This window comes from Prionailurus viverrinus, chromosome D1, assembly GCF_022837055.1.
Source record: "Prionailurus viverrinus isolate Anna chromosome D1, UM_Priviv_1.0, whole genome shotgun sequence".
Taxonomy (NCBI): domain Eukaryota; kingdom Metazoa; phylum Chordata; class Mammalia; order Carnivora; family Felidae; genus Prionailurus; species Prionailurus viverrinus.
In genome coordinates, this window is record NC_062570.1 from 71,914,986 (window position 1) to 71,932,825 (window position 17,840).

Sequence of the window (17,840 nt, forward strand, 5' to 3'; positions counted from 1 at the left end):
GGAGGGGCAGAGAGAGAGGGAGACACAGAATCAGAAACAGGCTCCAGGCTCTGAGCCATCAGCCCAGAGCCCGATGTGGGGCTCGAACTCCCGGACCGTGAGATCGTGACCTGGCTGAAGTCGGACGCTTAACCGACTGCGCCACCCAGGCGCCCCTATATTCCATTTTAATATAAGAACCTTTATTTACATTTTCAAAAGAAAATATTGCCGCTCACACAAACCTAAGTTTACAGTTATTTTCATATAACATTGAAGACAATCCTTTGTCTTTGAAAATCTATCATTTCAGTCAAGCTGTTAAAGTCAGAGTGATGGTTGATTTTATGTGTCAACTTGACTAGGCGTGTGGTGTTCAGATATTTGGTCAAACGTTATTCTGGGTGCTTCTGTGAGGGTCCCTGGATAAGATTAACATTTAAATCAGTAGACTCAGTAAAGAAGATCGAACTTTCTTATGTAGGTGGCCTCATAGAATCAGCTGACGGTCTGACTGGAACAAAAAAGACTGACCTCCCCTGAATAGGAGGGGGTTCTTCGTGCCTGGCTGCTTTTGAGCTTGCACATTGGTGCCGCTCCTGCTTTTGAACTTGAACTGAAACATCAGCTCTTTCTGCATCTGAAGCCTGCCAACCCATGGACTAAAACTTACACCATTGGCTCTTCTGGGCCTCCAGCTTGCTGACTCACCCTGCAGATTTCATACTTCCTGGATTTCTAGCTTAGCACCAGTGTCTAAAGGTCAATGGCTCCACTGTTCGGCTGGCCCAAGATGTACTGACCAGAATACAGAGCTAACATTGGCATTTACTCCAGAAAAACCTTGCCTTCCATATTCACTTACAGGTCACACTCATGTTTTTGATCTATTTTTTTTTCTTCCTTTTGAGTAGGAGGGGTCGATGCTTGGAGATTTCTCTTATAACCACGTGAGCCAATTCCTTAGAATAAATTTCTCTCTCTCTGTTGGCTCTGTTTCTCTGGAGAACCCTCGGGTTAACCGTCATTTTTTTTGTGGGTGACCTGTTATTGATTTTGATAACCCTTGTTTTTTGTCCTTGACACTCTGTTCTACCTCTTGCAAATTTAGTTTTCGCTGTGCTAGCTGGCAAATGTAGAGCTTCCTGCATGGATAGGTTTCTTTCTTTGGTTATGCCTAATTCTCACCCAGTTTTAAAATATTTTCCACCATTTCCTCTATTCTTTCTTTGTGGGGCTCTGATTAAGCATCTTAGCTCTTCCTATCTGTCCCCTATTTTTAATTTTCTTGCTCTTGGCACGGCCCTCTGGGTAATTATTTCAGACGTATCTCCACTAATTCTCCGTTAATTCTCACTTCACCAATTCTCTCTTTAGCTTCATCATATCTGCCGTTTACTCAATTAATTTTCAACAGTTACCTTTTTCATTCCTATTTTGTAACTTCTCTATTCTTCCTGGCTACTCTACAGTGTTCAGTTTCTTGCAATTTTTTTTGTATTAAAAAAATTTCACATGTAGTTCTTATAGATTTTATCTGGTAATCGTAATATCTAAAGCTCCTCACTGACTTAGCCAAGGTTGCCCAGGAGTCAGAGGTTATATGTAACTGTTTCTTAGGAGTACAATCCTGGAGGTCATGCCCTGGAGGGCAAAGGGGAGTGAGGCAGGGAGGGAGAAACAGCCTAAAAGAGGATGTGTTACTAACTAACTAATGCCACTGGTTATTCCAGTGGAATATTCATATTCCATAGGACTAGCCTCATAGCAATAGCCTCTCAGGAAGCCATATATATCTACTTCCCAGGGTTATCTATCCAGAAGGAGGTACGAGAAAGAATTTTTGCAACGGCTCCTTCTCCCATTGGTCAAAGTTTTGCCCCATGAAGCATTGACTGCCCCACATTTCTGGATGCTACACGTGTAGGCACTGAACATGGTCTTCTCCCTTTGCAGTGACAAGGAAGCCCTGGGTCAGGAGGAGAGAAGCACATGGTGCAGGCATGAGGTGGGTCACTTTCAGGCTGCACCTGCATGAAGTTGCTCAGAGCTCACACAGAGCTGGTCATGAAAGCCGTGACTGGGGTGTAAGAGAGGCGAGGTCAAGTGCATCAGAGCCGCTACCTAAGAGATAGATGTCTGGTACAGGGTCTAAATCTGGCATGTGCTGTTTCTGCTGGTCCTTATTCATGATGGTCTATTACCTTGTCTAGCCTAAATCAAGGATGCCTTCTTTCAGAAACATACACACACACACACACACACACACACACCCCAAAACAAAACCAAAACATATTTTCTTCTTCTTCGAACTTCATCCTAGATTTCCAGGTTAGCATGCGTGTCTAAAGGTAAATGACTCCACTATGAAGTTGGCCCAAGGCATACTGACCAGAATACAGTGCTAATATTGGCATTTACTTCGGAAAAACCTTGCCTACTATATTTGTTTACAGGTCACACTCATGTTTTTGATCTCTTTTTCCTTTTGAAGGGGAGGGTGGGTGCTTGGAGATTTCTCTTACTTTCTGAGAGTCCAGCAGTGCACTCAAAGGTATTTTTTTATATAGCATATAGTATGCAGTGGGAGAGCTCCTCTGGGTTTCTGATTGTCCCACCCTCAGAAGCTATTTCTGTTCTTTTTCAAAACTGGAAAGGATGAGAATTATAGTGGCCAAAGAGGAACTTCAAGAGATGGTATAGACTATAGCTTTGATCCCATTCGAGATACAGATTTAAAAGCTGTATTTGTGTTCTTGTATTTGCTACCAGGAATGTGCTAGACCATTTTCCTCTCTTTCTTGGGGAGCTGAGTTCAGGCTGGCTTTGGGGAGAAAAGGACCAAATCCAATTCCCCAAGGATCCTGCAAACTGTGGCCTAGAGCCTGCTGGGACATTAGCCATGCTTGACAATCCTTCTCTGCAGGCTTGGCTCTGAAGCAGGTGTGTTTTCAAGACAGCATTGACCACAGGTGTGAGTGACACAGGCAGACAAGTGTGAGATGCGAAAAATACAGGCTGCAGCAGCATGACCAGGTGTGGCAGGAGTTCATCTGGCCTCTGAACTCCAGGGGGCTGGCCTCTTCCTGCAGGAAAGAGTGGAGTGGGCCCAGGGGGAGAGCGCAGATCCCGCTGCGATGAAATGAGGGAGCTATTAGACGGAGGAGGTAGAAGGGGGACCTCCCTAGTGCTCCAAATACTCAAGGGGACACTAAAACTAGAGGAAATTAAGGCATGGCAGCTTGACTGAGAACCAAAGTGAAACACAAAGATCCGGGTAAGAAATTGATTCTGCGCGAATAATCGAAGAAGGCAGACAAAACAGGATTAGGCCGAAGTGTGGGAGCTGTAAAAGGACTGGACTATCATCCACCCCAGTGCTTTCAGCCCAGGATTCCGACCTTCACTGGCAAGAGAAGCTTTTGTCTAGCAGGAGGGCATCCCTTTAAGTAACACTGAATGAGTAACCGGAAAGAGACTTCATTTTCAGATCCGTTTCAGGTCTCTTATTTACAACGAAGAAAGCTCGAGGGTGTTGTTATTGTCTCTTTCAACACCTCTCTGACAGGTGCTATTTTTCACTTTTTAACAAAAAGAACGTTTGGCAGGCAAAAGTACCCACCCAGAATTGAATGACATTGTTTCATTTTTTAAAGAATACATTTATTTGGTTTTTGGTTACTTTTTAGGCTTGTTAAGTGATGCACCAGCCTTAACCTTAAAAATAAAACAGTCAGGGGGGGCGCCTGTGTGGCGCAGTCAGTTAGGCGTCCGACTTCAGCCAGGTCACGATCTCGCGGTTCGTGGGTTTGAAACCCCGCGTCGGGCTCTGGGCTGATGGCTCAGAGCCTGGAGCCTGCTTCCGATTCTGTGTCTCCCTCTCTCTCTGCCCCTCCCCCGCTCATGCTCTGTCTCTCTCTGTCCCAAAAATAAATAAAAAAAACGTTGAAAAATAAAACGGTCAGGGGGTACCTGGGTGGCTCAGTCCGTTAAGCGTCCGACTTCGGCTCAGGTCATGATCTTCACTGTTCGTGAGTTTGAAGCCCTGCGTCGGGCTCTGTGTGGACAGTTTGGAGCCTGGAGCCTGCTTCGGATTCTGTGTCTCCTTCTCTCTCTGCCCCTTTCCCACTTGCTCTGTCTCTATCAAAAATAAATAAACGTAAAAAAAATGTTTAATAAAAAAATAAAAGTCAGTTACTTTATCAGCAAATATGGGTTTATTTGGGAACCGCAGATAATTACAATGCAGGGCATGTGAGCTATGGCAAAACCATAGGCAGGATCAACAAAGGAGAGGCACATTATTCTATGGAGACAGAAAAGGAAATTGGGAGGGGTTGTTTTGAACGAAAGTACATTGGAGAAAAGCAAGAGTTCAGAAACAGTAAATTTCTTGCAGATGATACAAGCCTTGTTGGGGCTTATAACTGATCGTTGTTTCCTGTTGAAGATTCTTTTGTTAGGGTCTGTAATTGACAGTGAGTGGCCTGGGATTCCCCTTCAGTGAAGCCTCTGGACTCCGCCTTATTGAGGTTTCCCCTTATGAATTTTCATGTCAGAGATATAGAATTTGCTTTTACAATAAGCTTAAGTAAAAAAAAAATGAGTTGATTTGAGGAAAATTATAAGTAAGAATAATATGGATGATAATTCCATACAGCACAATTATGAAGATCACCAAGGATTAAGAACACAAATCTGGTATCATTCTCGGATTTTATGGTTCATGCACAGGAGGAGAAATAAAGAAAGAGGAAATTACCCCCTCAGAGTCATACCTCCCATTAGTATCGGAACAGAGATAACAACCCACCTCTCCCAACACCCAATCCGGAGCCCTGTCCAGCAATCAATCCAGGCTGTGTCATTCTGCTTCAACAACAGTGAATAAGACAGTGCTTGACCCTCATGTGGGAGGCAGAGCCCAAGGTACATGTTCCCTGAGCTAAGTGCCAATAAAAGAGGGTAGCATGATATTAATTGAGATATTAAGCAATGCTTTTGGTTTTTGCTGCCAGTTCACTTTCTCTCCTCCTTTTCCCGCCCTATGCAGTCACACCGGCCATTCCTTCTGTGTTCGTTTCTTTAAGAAAGAAATGGGACTGTTCTGGGTTTCTAAATGCTGGTGCTCTTAGGAAAAAGATAAGACAAAGAGGTATAGCCAAAATGTTAGATGGTCTGGGGAGGGGCGGGCGGGGGGGGGGGGGAGATTCTCTCTCCCTCTTCCTGTCTCCCAACTTAGAAAGGATTCTCTTGGTTTTGGAAGTGTTGAAAAACAGAGGTAAAAAACTATGTGAATTCAGAATGATAGGTTCTGGGGAAGGAGTTTCTGGACTGTGACTCCCAGACAGAAGAAACCCTCAAGACCTCAGACTCCAGATGGGTTTTGGGGATCTGAGAGGAGGGGGTCCCCACTTCTCTGGCAGAGCTACGGGGAAGCAGAAAGTCCCCAGAGGTGAAATGGCTGCTTGACTTACCTAGAGAAGGAGGATGAGGAAGGTGTCCAAGAGACTCCAGAGCCCCAACATGACTGGGAAGTGAAGGAGGGACTTGCCAATGAAGGAGACTGTGCAGATTGGGAATGAGGGCAGCTTGGCAGTGACCCATGGGGAGAGATCACTGAGAACCAGGGGAGAGCAGGATTTCAATGGATAGTTGAATTACAGGGGAAAAAAGGTTACATTGTACTGAGTTGATGAGTTGAAATTCACATTGGATTTAAAAAGCAGGAGCCTGTGCATGTGTGCTTAGAAGTAATTAGTTGTTAAATCCATGATCTGGAAAGATTCTTAGAGGATAAATAGGATTCCAAAAAGCAGAAAGGTTGGGGCAAGAATAGACATGTAATCAACCAGGGATTTTTTTTTTAAATAAAGCAAAAGAATAACTTTCCTTAGAGAAGTTCAAACAGAATGCAGTGAGAGCTCAAAGCAAGGAGTGATTGATTCTCACTGGAGAGATGAGAACACTTTCTCAGGGAATGGGTCAGGTTGCTGACTTGGACAGGTGAGTAGAGAAACTCCTCAACTCTCTGTTCAGCCTCTGTGGACACAGATGCCTGGGTGTCTGGGAGGTGCAAATGACTGTGATGTCATGGGCTGGTGCTCCCTATCTTCTGTCCCATTCTGTGGTCTCTGCAGAGAAAGGATGAGTTTTTGGACACTGATGTGGGGAGAGATTATGAAGTCATGAGGTATAGGGACTTCAAAGTTGCACAAGCCATGGCTCAAATCAGTAGCGTCTGGGAGCCTTCACTGCCTCACCCAGAGAATGGGAGCAATAACTCTGCCTCATATGATTGTTGGCAGAAAAAAATTATATAATAATAAACCTAAATTCCGGCAAATAGTGCCTGACAGACATCCAGGCCCCAGTAGCAATCAGGTTTTCTTCCCTTTCTTCCTTGTGAGGAGAGACTTTCTCTTATCTCTGTATCCTTCACTGTGTCAATACCGTGCCTCGCACACAGAAGGGGCAACGAAGAATCTCTTGCTTTGACTTGCTCCAATTTGAAGAATGTGTCGTTGAAACGCAGGCAAGGAAAATCAGCACTGGGGTATCCGTTGGCTGTTAGAACAGATCAGAGAAAAGTTTTCTGTGAAGCAGTACGGTTTTTCTTTCTTTGGCTGTCAGTCAGCACAAAGGTAATCCCAGGAATCAAGGCACTGAAAAGTGAATTTCTGGCTGAAGTGATCACAGCAGCCCTGACATCATACAGCCGCTGCTTTCCATAATCAATGCCAGAGCTTAGTTTATTCACCTTACGTTCCCTCGTGGAATTCCGAACGCCGTACCTGATTCTAACATTTCCCCTAATTGATGCATGTTTGCTCTGGGATTTACATCCTGTTTGATTAATTTGGGGTTTGATTCCCCCCTCCTGGCGCTATGATTTTCATGGACAGAACTGTTCTTTTGATGCTTTGCATGCGGTGGAAGGAGGTGGATCTCCTTGTGCTTGGAGCCGGGTCCTAACGCTTGCCTCCTGACTTTGGGGAAACTTTTCTGCAGGAAGAGACCAGGAAATGACTGACCTGGGGCCTGTTGGTGGGACAGTTGCACTTAGCGTCAGGGAGGGAAAGAGAGTTAACACTGAGCATCAGACAGGTGAGACAATTTATGTCCAGGAATTAATCGCCACTTGTGTGTGTTCTCTTTGTAGAATGAGGAAGCCGAGGTTCCGGGAAACAAAAAGAAACCCAGCAAACAGTGCAGCTTTTGCTGGACTCTCATGTTCCTTTCGCTCCACCACACTTTCAAAAACAATTAAACTAGAATAATTTTCTAAAAGCTTCGAGTTTTATTTTTGAGAAGGAAATTAATTGTTGCCGCGCAGCTCTTTGATGTATTTTCTCGCTGTCTTTTTTCCATTTGCATATTTTTGGGTACGGTTTTGTGATTGTACACTTTGAAACACTGTACTGCAAGTCCTTAAGTATTTTCTTAGAAATAGCTTTGCTAGAGTTCTCAGAATTAAACGTTTTGCTTCCATGTATTTAATGCAAGACCATTCGTTAAGGAAACTCTGTTCTTGGAGACTCAGACTCCGGAGTCCTAGCAGACCCAGGAGAGTATTGCCAAATTAGGACTCCAGGATAGAGAATAATGCCCCAACAATGGGACAGTCTTGTCCCGTGTCTTTCTGTCAAGGCTTCCCGAACACTGGCTCCTTTTCAGACTCTCCTGGATTTCTTCAGTAATTACCTAATGCTCTATTTTATTTTATACGTGTGTGTCTCAGCAAGAATGTTCTGTCTCTTTCAGCAAGTACTCCCCTTTATCCGCAGGGTGGCAGAAATCTTGTGCCTGGACAAACTCCTTAAACTGGTTTTGCCTCGGCTTCCCCATGTGTAAAACAAAGGGGATAATAACACTTATGGAACTGGCAGGAGGTTTCCTTAAGCTGATGTGGGGGTTGTGCCTACCACGACATCCACGTGTGCTGCTGAGAGACCATTCAGCGGCCCCTCCTGGTTCCCTAGCAGTTCAGGGGATCCCAGGTACAAAGATCCCCATAGATTCAGGGGATGAAGAGATAATGGCTATCTTCTCCCAACCAACAGCAGTTTTCGTGTTGGAGATGGGGCGACAGAGGGATGAAGTAGAGCCTGAGAAGATGGGGAGACCACCGCCCGGAGATCTGGCACTGACAGCACCCGTGGAGGCTCAGAGCTAGGTGAGGCCAGGCGATGGCCAGGAAGCCAGGGTGAGACCAGGAGATGATCCTTTAACCTCCTGCTGCTGCGTGAGGGCCCTAGAAACCGGTGCAGGAGATTGGGCTGTGAGCAGGAAGCAGTGAAGGGCTGTGGTGTGACAGCACACACAAAGGGCTGGTCCTGAGAATTGGCAGGGATTGCACGATGCCCGCCTCACTCCGGGGACCACCCGGACAAGTGCTGGCAGCGGAGGGACACTTGGGCATTTACCTGGCAGGGCCCGGGCCTTGTCTGACTTTGGCATTTGCTGCTGAAGGCCGATCCTTCAGAAAGGGCCAGCCTGCTGCTTCGGCTTCCCAGCTGCCCCCCTCCCCCCATGTCCCAGTTCTCATACCCCCTGTGACACTCACGGGGCTGTCGGGCCTCCCTGGTCATGGTCAGACTGCTTATGGGGTAAGAAAGAAACTCATCCAGCTTGGTCAAGAGCTTAGAAAAAAGAGAAACAACTGTGCTTCAGATTCTTTGGGACATTCATGCTCATGCTTGGGTCAGGAATAAATGGTCATGAACTTGAAGATAATATCCCTGTACACCTAAATCTGCAGGTTAGTAGGGGCCCCTAGATAAAGTATGGAGAGCTCTGTAACTCTGCTCTGAACAAGGACTGGAGCTTAAGGTAGGAGAGAAGAGCAGAGAAGGAAGCACCAGTGACCGTGCCCACAGGGCCTCACATTGGGATTCGTGAAGCCAATAGTAGGGTTACCACACATCCTGGTTTGCCCAGGACAGTCCCAATTTATGCCTCTTATTCCTGTATACCTATTTTTTTTTTTACTGTTTATTTATTTTTGAGAGAGAAAGACAGAGTGTGAGTGGGGAAGGGTCAGAGAGAGAGAGAGACAGAATCGGAAGCAGGCTCCAGCCTCCGAGCTGTCAGCACAGAGCCCTACACGGGGCTCAAACTCACAAACCGTGAGATCATGACCTGAGCCAAAGTTGGATACTTAACTGGCCGAGCCACCCAGGCGCCCCTTCTGTATACTTATTCATAGTGACCTCTTTCATTCTAAAAACTCTCGTCTCGAAAAATAAATTAATGTTCACCCTGCTAATATTAGTAAGAAGGTATTACAAATAGATATTCTGAAAGAGGAGAAGAACCCAAAATTCTCCAAAAGCTTGGACGTAGAAGTAAGTCATGCTTCCATTTAGAGACTTCAGGATGCCTGAAAGGATGCTTGCGGCATCCTAGTGAGGGATCAAGGTGAGTGGTCAGGGTTTGTGTGGCATTTAACCAAAACAAGGACTTGACCTTGTCTGATATAAATTCATGCCATTGATGCCCAGTACCACTGGTGACAGACCCTTATGATGAAGGTCTGCCCTGTTAGACCTCTGGCGTCCTGGACCCCAGTGCCTGAACGATTCTGTCGGCTGGAAAAGGAGACTGACATGTGTCATCCTCCAGGCACTCAGCTTAATGCACCGTCCTCCGTGTCTTAAACACCTTAGCCACAGCATCGTAGTATGGGTGGGGGTGGAGGGTGGTGATGAGAGACGGGAACAGGATATGTGTACAGCCATTGCTTCTGCTGAGCTGGACCATCAGATCTGCTCACAGCTCATGGGATTCGGGCCATTTGTCTGTCTGGACCTCTAAGATAGTCAGGGCTCTCATTTATTAAGATAAGAGGAGAAAGCAAAGTAAGCATTGTTTCACTTAATGTAAATCGAAAGTGCCCAAGGGGAAAGTAAATCTATCCTATGGAACTAGAAAGGTCATGTCATGTTCTTGGAGAGGGAGGGGAAAGAGAGGAAGCGATAAGTCACATCTCTGCAAGGCAGGTCTGAGGAAGCATACAGGGATAAAGGATAATGGGAGAACTCAACCCATTGTTGGTTTCCCTAATGCCTTTTTATTCACACAGTTGGTCTATCAGTCTATCAGCAAGCACATACTGAGGACCTACTGTGGGCCAGCTCTTGGAACGGGTATTAAAGATATCCAAGCCACAGCCCCTCTCATCAATTGGCTCGATCTCCAGCTGGGAACATGAGTGGAGGATGCCAGCCCTGTCTTCCCCAGCAACTGTAGACTCAGCCGTGCCCAGTTTCTGATCCAGTGCCCGCTGGACAGACGATATGAGCGAAGGCTTAGCCCCTCCAGCCTGCAGGAAAAGGAATTAGTTGTGCTGCCAACAGCCTGAGATCCAGTGTGCCTGGGGCTTACCCCAGACCACAGTTGTCCCTTAAATTAAGACTACTCTGAACTTCTTCTCAGACCCCAGCGTAGCATCAGCTTCCATTTCAGCGTGACAGCACTTGCAAAGGCAGTGTGACCCACAGGACAATATGCGGGCCTTCTCTTGAATTGCTTCACTATTTTTTAATCCATTCGCTGGTGAGAATGATCTCCCTTCATGTGCACGGGTATCTATTTCACTTGTGTCCTCTTCTCCATCCTGAACTTTTACAGATAGATTTTTTCCCACTCTCTCTCTCTGAACCAGAGGAGTCAGACGTGTTGATTAAAATTTGATATTATCCTTGCTTTTCTGTAGAGTAATATGATTGCCTGCCATACCCAATTTGTTAAGTTCTGCAACTTTTCTTGATTAACTTTTCAGATTTATATCACGGCCACATCATGTTCTCAATGATTAAAGAAAAATTCATTTTGGCTACTTTAGGGAAGATTTCACTTAACTCTACAAATATATTGCATTTTTCAATATGTTAGGAATTGGGGGACTGGATAGGCTGCAATACGATTGAAATTATTTTGGCCCCGCTATGATATTTAGGCTGCAAATCCTGGATCCTGGTCCCTCATTCTCTCTGCAGACTACAAGTAGAAGTTTGAACACTATACCTATTGTAACCATAACTTCTGAATTCCAAATCAGGACAGGGAGCCGAAAAGAAAAGACATTGTTTTTTTCTGATTTTTATAGTTATTTTTATTTACAATAAAATTAGATTTAATTAAACAGACATTCCTTTATCAAACGTAATTGTTTTATGCAGTTGAAGCATTCCTGGAAAATTCTTTTTTGGGGTTACTCTTGGCAGGTGCATGTATCACTACTCTATCTCTGCACACTTGTTTTTCTCTCCCTGGCTATGCAATGTTGCCGTTCCTGAAGGCTTTTTCTATGGTTCTCTTCTATCCCCATGTTTTACTCTTGGACTAAGCAATCTTATTTATACACATGGCTTCAATTATTATCTATTTACTGATGTCAGAGTTATTTACCTTAAAAAAAATTTAATGTTTACCCTGCATCCTAACACCTTCCTATTGGAAGGAAAATTCTATAGTCTAAGTCTTGATAAGGTGGGATGTAAGGCCTCCACAATAGAAGCTGGGTAGGAACAGTATAGGGTTCTCCACTGTGCGCCTCCAAGAGGTTCTCATTTCCTTCGTAAAGTCAATGAATAGTGATGCACTGCACAGTTCTAGAGAGCACTAGTTAGTTACACTGTGGTCTATGAACAACTGAGTTCTGTAAAACTCCAGGGCATGTCATTTGCTGAAGACTGAATGCTTCCCTCCAAAATTCAAATGTTGGAATCTGACCCCCATTCTTTTGATATTTGGATGTTGGGCCTTTGGGAGGTGATTAGATCATGAGAACGGAGCCCTCATGAATGGGATTAGTGCCCTTGTAAAAGAGACCCCAGACTGCTCTCTTCCACCATATGAAGATACAACCAGAATACAGCCATCCAGGGGTACCTGGGTGGTTTAGTCAGCAGAGCATCCAACTCTTGATTCCAGCTCAGGTCATGATACCGTGGTTGTGTGCTCGAATACTGCATCGGGTTCTGTGCAGAGCATGGAGCCTACTTGAGATCTCTGTCTCCCTCCATCTGCCCCTCTTTGCAATTCATGCTCTCTCTCTCTCAAAATAAATAAAGAAAAAGAAAAAGAATACAGCCACATATGAACCAGGAAACAGGCCCTCAGTAGACTCCAAATCTGCCGGTACCTTGATTTTGGACTTCCCAGATTCCAGAATTGTGAGAAAAAAAAAATTTCTGTTGTTTATAAACCTGTAAGTTCCTGTCTATAGTGTTTTTGTTACAGCTGCCCAGATAAACTAAGATACCATCGACATGAAACATGAATATGTACTCCAGATCTGAGCAGTTCTCGAGCCCTAAGCAGATACTCCACCCAACTTCTTCCTGGCAACTAGGGTATGAATGTGTGACGTAAACTTGGCTGGGGGTATGCTCTCGCCTAATGTTTTGAAGCTCAACAAAGTGATGCAAAGATGCAAGGCAGTGGACAATGCAGTGGTGGTATTGCATGGTAACCACCCCCAGGGATGGCAGCACCAGTACCCAGGATCTAGCAGCAGCAACAGCAGGGTCTAGAGGCAGTTTTGTCTGGCAGGAGTGGTGGTGATATGCCAGCCGTGATATCTTGGCAACACTGATGCCGAAGTACCTTGGCTGTGGTTTCTGCAGCTGGTCTCCGTTACCTCCTGCCCGTCGAACGAGACCAGTTTAATGGCCTTTCTATTGATTCTGTGGCCTCTTTGGCTTCTCTTTAGGTGAATTGCCTTATGTCTAAATTAGATAGAACTGGTTTGCAGTTGAGAAACTTGGTACAGAACTTGGTAACAGAAAGAGGCGTATGGGGGTGTATTCGATTTCTGTCGATGTACGACAAATCCCTACAAGTTTAGCGGCTTCAAGTAACACATACTTATTATCTCACAGTTTCTATAGGTTAGAAATCTGGGCAAAGCTCATCTGAGTTCTTTGCTTCAGGTCTCGTCAGGCTGTAATCCAGGTGTTGGCCAAGGCCGAGGTCTCAGCAGCAGCTCAGCTGGAGAAGATTCTGCTTCCAAGCTCATATTCAGGTTGTTGACAGACTGACTTCCTTGCAGCTTTAGAACTCATGGAAGATTGCTTCTTCTAGACCAGTGACAGAGGGAGAAGGAGAGGGAAAGGGAGTAGGAGATAAAGTGAGTTAGTTATAAGCTATATGCATACGTATGTATATATGTGTGTTATACATACAGTATTGCAACAGTATAATCATGAAGTGACAGCCCATCATCTTTGCTATATAAGGTAGACTTACTATGGGAGTAGGATCTCATCTTTGCCCCGGTCCATTGGTTAGAAGTAAGTCACAGCTCTTTACCACCCTAAAGACTACACAAAGGTGTGAACACGAAGGGACCGTTGGGGCATCACCTTAGGATCTGTAGCAGTAGGGAAGACGCCTTTGGTTATCAAGCTTGTCTGGGATCAAAGGCTTTGAAAACTCTGTTAGTATTCAAGGATGGAAAACCTGGAGGCTCACCTCACATGGAGGCAAAGCATATATCACCTGTCGTCATTTGTAGTGATGTGGCCACTGAAGGCAAAGATTCGAGGACCATCTCGCCACTGTTACACATTAGTGTGAAGGACAGTTCATGATTTTGGAGTGGAACGGGCCACCTCTGAAAGCACCAGATTGCTTAATGAAAGAGAATAACCTATCAAATTCTAAATTTTTGGTTCAGACCTTTGGGGTTTTTTTTAAAGCATAGCCACACAGTGCTCTTACATTTACCTGGGAACATATGACTGTGCTTTAGAAAATTAATCTTGAAGAGTCACAGGGCAGAAAACTGTATTCCAGATGGCCCCGTCAATTGAACATGTATCCACTGTTGTGCCACGGTTAAGGCACTGATCAGTGAAGACTGATGCTCTGAGAGTTCGAAGAGGCTATGTGGGAGGATTCAGAAAACCTGGAATTGTCCTTGCTATCTGTCAGCTACTCCTCCCCTGGCCCATCAAGCATCCTTTACTTCTTGTCCTATGAGGCTATTTCTGATCTACTTTTAGATTTTGAAAGTGGAAAACTGTCCTTATGTGCCATCGCTCTTTATTATAGAGTTCCTAGAGTTAGATCTTAACATAGCTCCAGGGAATAATTGCAAATCAAACCTGGGAGGAGATTTACTGCTCCCCTTCGCAGCACACACACACACACACACTCTCTCTCTCTCTCTTTCTCTCTCTCTCTCTCTCTCTCTCACGCACACACACACACACATACACACACACACACACACACACACACACACACACACACACATACACATTAACATCCAGGGTATCTTCTCATAAGAAATCCAGAGTCTTATTTTTCTTGCTTCCTCTGACTTATTAAGATTTAAAAAATTAACTGCTCCATAGTGGTGAGAGTGTGAGTGAACAGGCTTCCCCATATACAGGGAAAGGGTGTTTAAATTTGCATAAACCTTCTGGATAATTTGGTAAAATGCATCAAACAATTTTAAAATGTTTATACTCTTTGAATTAGTAATTCCATTTCTAAAAATAAATCCTAAGGATATAATAATGCAAATGTGTAGAGATTTAGCTATAATAATGTTCATCATACTATTAAAATAGCAGAAAATTGGACAAACCTAAATTTCCAGCGGATAGACATTAGTTGAATAAATTTTGGTATATCTATGCAATTGAAATTCTTCACAGCCGTTAAAACATTATAATATGGAAGAATATTTATTGAGATGGAAATACTATTATATTTTTTGGATAATTCAACAGGTTATAAATAGCATGCACGCTATGATTTCTTACATTTGAGTGTGTGTGTGTGTGTGTGTGTGTGAGAGAGAGAGAGAGAGAGAGAGAGCAAGCTTGAACATATTCACACCAAAATGTTCACAGCAGTTATTTTTTGAAGGAGGAATTATGAGTGAGCTTTATTTTCTGCTTTTCCCCTTATGTTTATTTCTAAATATTCCCAGAGAATTTGAATCACTTTTGTGTAAAAAATAAAAATAGTAGTAGCTACCCAAATTCTCATTTTGTGAGACAGATGATCCACCTGTTTTTACTCTGGTGTTGCGTAGGGTGGGAGGAGAGCCTTTTTGGTGCTCATTTCATCCAAGATCTTTCCTTTACAAATGAGGAAATGGAGGTCTACAGAGAGACTCCCAGAACATATGGAAGAAAAGCATTCTAGAACCTCTGTGACCCAACAGTTTCCTTCTCTCAGAGATGACTTCTTAAATACAAAAGGCCTGATAGCGATCATTTTGGCTCATGGTTTTCAAAGTATGCTTTTAGAACTTGAGGTGTCCAGGGGGTTGCCTCAGGAACCGTGTGGGTGGGTGGGATGTGGAACCTGGTCCACTTTGATTCCCTCTGGTGAGTTCCTTCAAAAGCGGTTCCATTTTGTATTAGTCAGGGTTCTCCAGAGGAACAAAATCAGTAGGATATACATACACATAAGAGAGATTTATTATAAGGAATAGGCTTACACAATTATGGAGGCTGAGGAGTCCAGAACCAGGAGACCTGATGGTATTGTTCCAGTCTGAGTTCAAAGTCCTGACAAGGAAGACAGCGGGTGACAGGAGTTTCAGTCCACGTCTTCAGACCTGAGAACCAGCAGAACCAATGGTGCTAAGTTCCAGTCCAAGACCCAGGCCAAAGACAGGAGAGACCAATGCCCCAAGGCCAGTTGTGCAGAAAGAATTCTTTCTTAACCTTTTATTCTATTCTGGCCTTCAACAGATTATATGGGGCAGACCCAGGCTGGGTTAATCTCCTCCATAATCCCCCCTCCCTCCCTCTCTCTCTCTCTCTCTCACACACACACACACCCAGAAATAACATTTAACCAAATATCTGAGCACCCAGCGGTCCAATCAGGTTGACACATAAAATTCACCATACCACATAATTAGTGTTTTATTGTTTAATTGTGGAAGAGCACCGTGTTCTTTTGCTTCCATTAGATAATACGATCTCCAATTTGTATCGGATAGGATGCTTTAGATTGATAGTCCTAGTAAATCTAAATAAAAGGTCTTGTCATGTGGAAATTTATTTGCTTTCATAATTTTGAAGCCAAGATGTGGGGCAGTCTTCAGGCATTATTCAGTCAGGCCTTCAGTTTGATTTCTCAGATATGCTCTTAACTTTTTTCTTCTTCATTTACTGACTTCTTTCTCAGCCTGGCTTTCCTTATGATCATTTTCTTAGTTACATGGAGAGAAAAACAATGCATTGCCCCTCTGCCTACCCTCCCGTGCCCACTGTGCCAACAACCGAACGAACTCTTGATGTTCACTCTGATTAGACCATCCCGGAGCTAATCACTGTACCCACTGGAATGTCATTAACCATTTGGTTTAGGTGGATGGAGTTACCTCGATTGGATTAGACCAATCCAATGGTCACAGGCCAAATTTATCCTGCTGCTTGTTTTTGTAAAGTTTTATTGGAATCTAGCCAGACCGTTTTGTTTACTTACTGCCTATAGCCATGCCCATGATATAGCCGCAGAGTTGAGTAGTTACAACTATCTGGCTCACAAAGCCTAAAATATTTAGTATCTGGCACTTTACAGAAAAGTCTGCTGATCCCTGGGTTAGGTGAATCAGGCCCCACTCCCGGAGCTGGGAGAGTCAATCCTATCCAAATCGTAAGGCTGCTATAGAACAGAGGGAGTGTCTCCACCGTACAACCTATTAGAATAATTCCTTTTCTGATGTCTGTGCTGACAATCTTCCAAGTCTACCTTGCGCTGCCTTGCTCACCACCTTGCAGCAGCTGTTCCAAAGTTCTCTCACTCTGCACTCCTAGTCAAGCTTCAGCTTATCCCTTACCAAGTTGCACTGCTACTCCACCGCCGTCCCATCCCCTCCCAGGTTTGCCCTTTGCCTCTCTTGTCTTCTGTTATTCTAGGCTGCTCTGCCCAAGTGCCAGGAAGTGCTTGCTGAAAGGAGGCAAACAGGGCTGGAGTCACCCAGCCTTTCCTCCTGGCAGGGTGGCGCTGTCCACGTGAAACCACCCCGAGGTCAAGTTGTGCTCTGCCAAATTGGCCACTATTTGTTGCCAATGCTCTCACACGTTCACAGGCTCTTGTCTACTCCCAAACCACTCTCCCTGCTCTTTTATGGAGGTGACAATAATGACTACTGTTTCTTGTATAGCAAACTAAATATATATGTGTATGTGCGTGTGTGTTTGTATACATATATATGTGTGTGTATGTATATAATGTATATGTATGTGTATATATATACATTATATATATACACATATATGTACCTACGTATATATTATGTGTGTATACATATATATGTGTGTGTGTGTGTATATATATATATATATACACACACACATAACCTCATAATCTTCTCTAAATGGTCTTATTCACAGACACCCATATTAGAGATGAAGAAATTGAAGCTTAGCCAGAGTTAAACATTTGTCTATAGTCACCATTTAATAAGGGATCAAATAGGGATTTGAAACCAGGTCTGACTGAATCCACAGTGGTGAGTATGTACTTAACCACTATACCATATTGCTTCTTTTTATTTCCATCCACAGAAGCAGCTACCTACAAGATATTCATCTGGATCCTATGTAGTTTCTTCCCATTTCTCTGTCCCTCAAGGAACCTGGGAAACTCTACTCACACCCGTTTTCTGTTGAGTTCTAGCATTGTCTTCTCGCCAGGATCCAGGGGTATTTAGACAAGTAGGCTAAATCTCTTTGAACCAGAACTAGACCATATGTCCTTGGAGACCTTAATTTACAGACAACCAAATGAGAGAGAAACAGTTGACCAGAAGTAGACTTAGGGCAATTAAACAAGTCCCCAGTGTCTATCCTCAGTAATGCCTCAATATTCCTATCTTC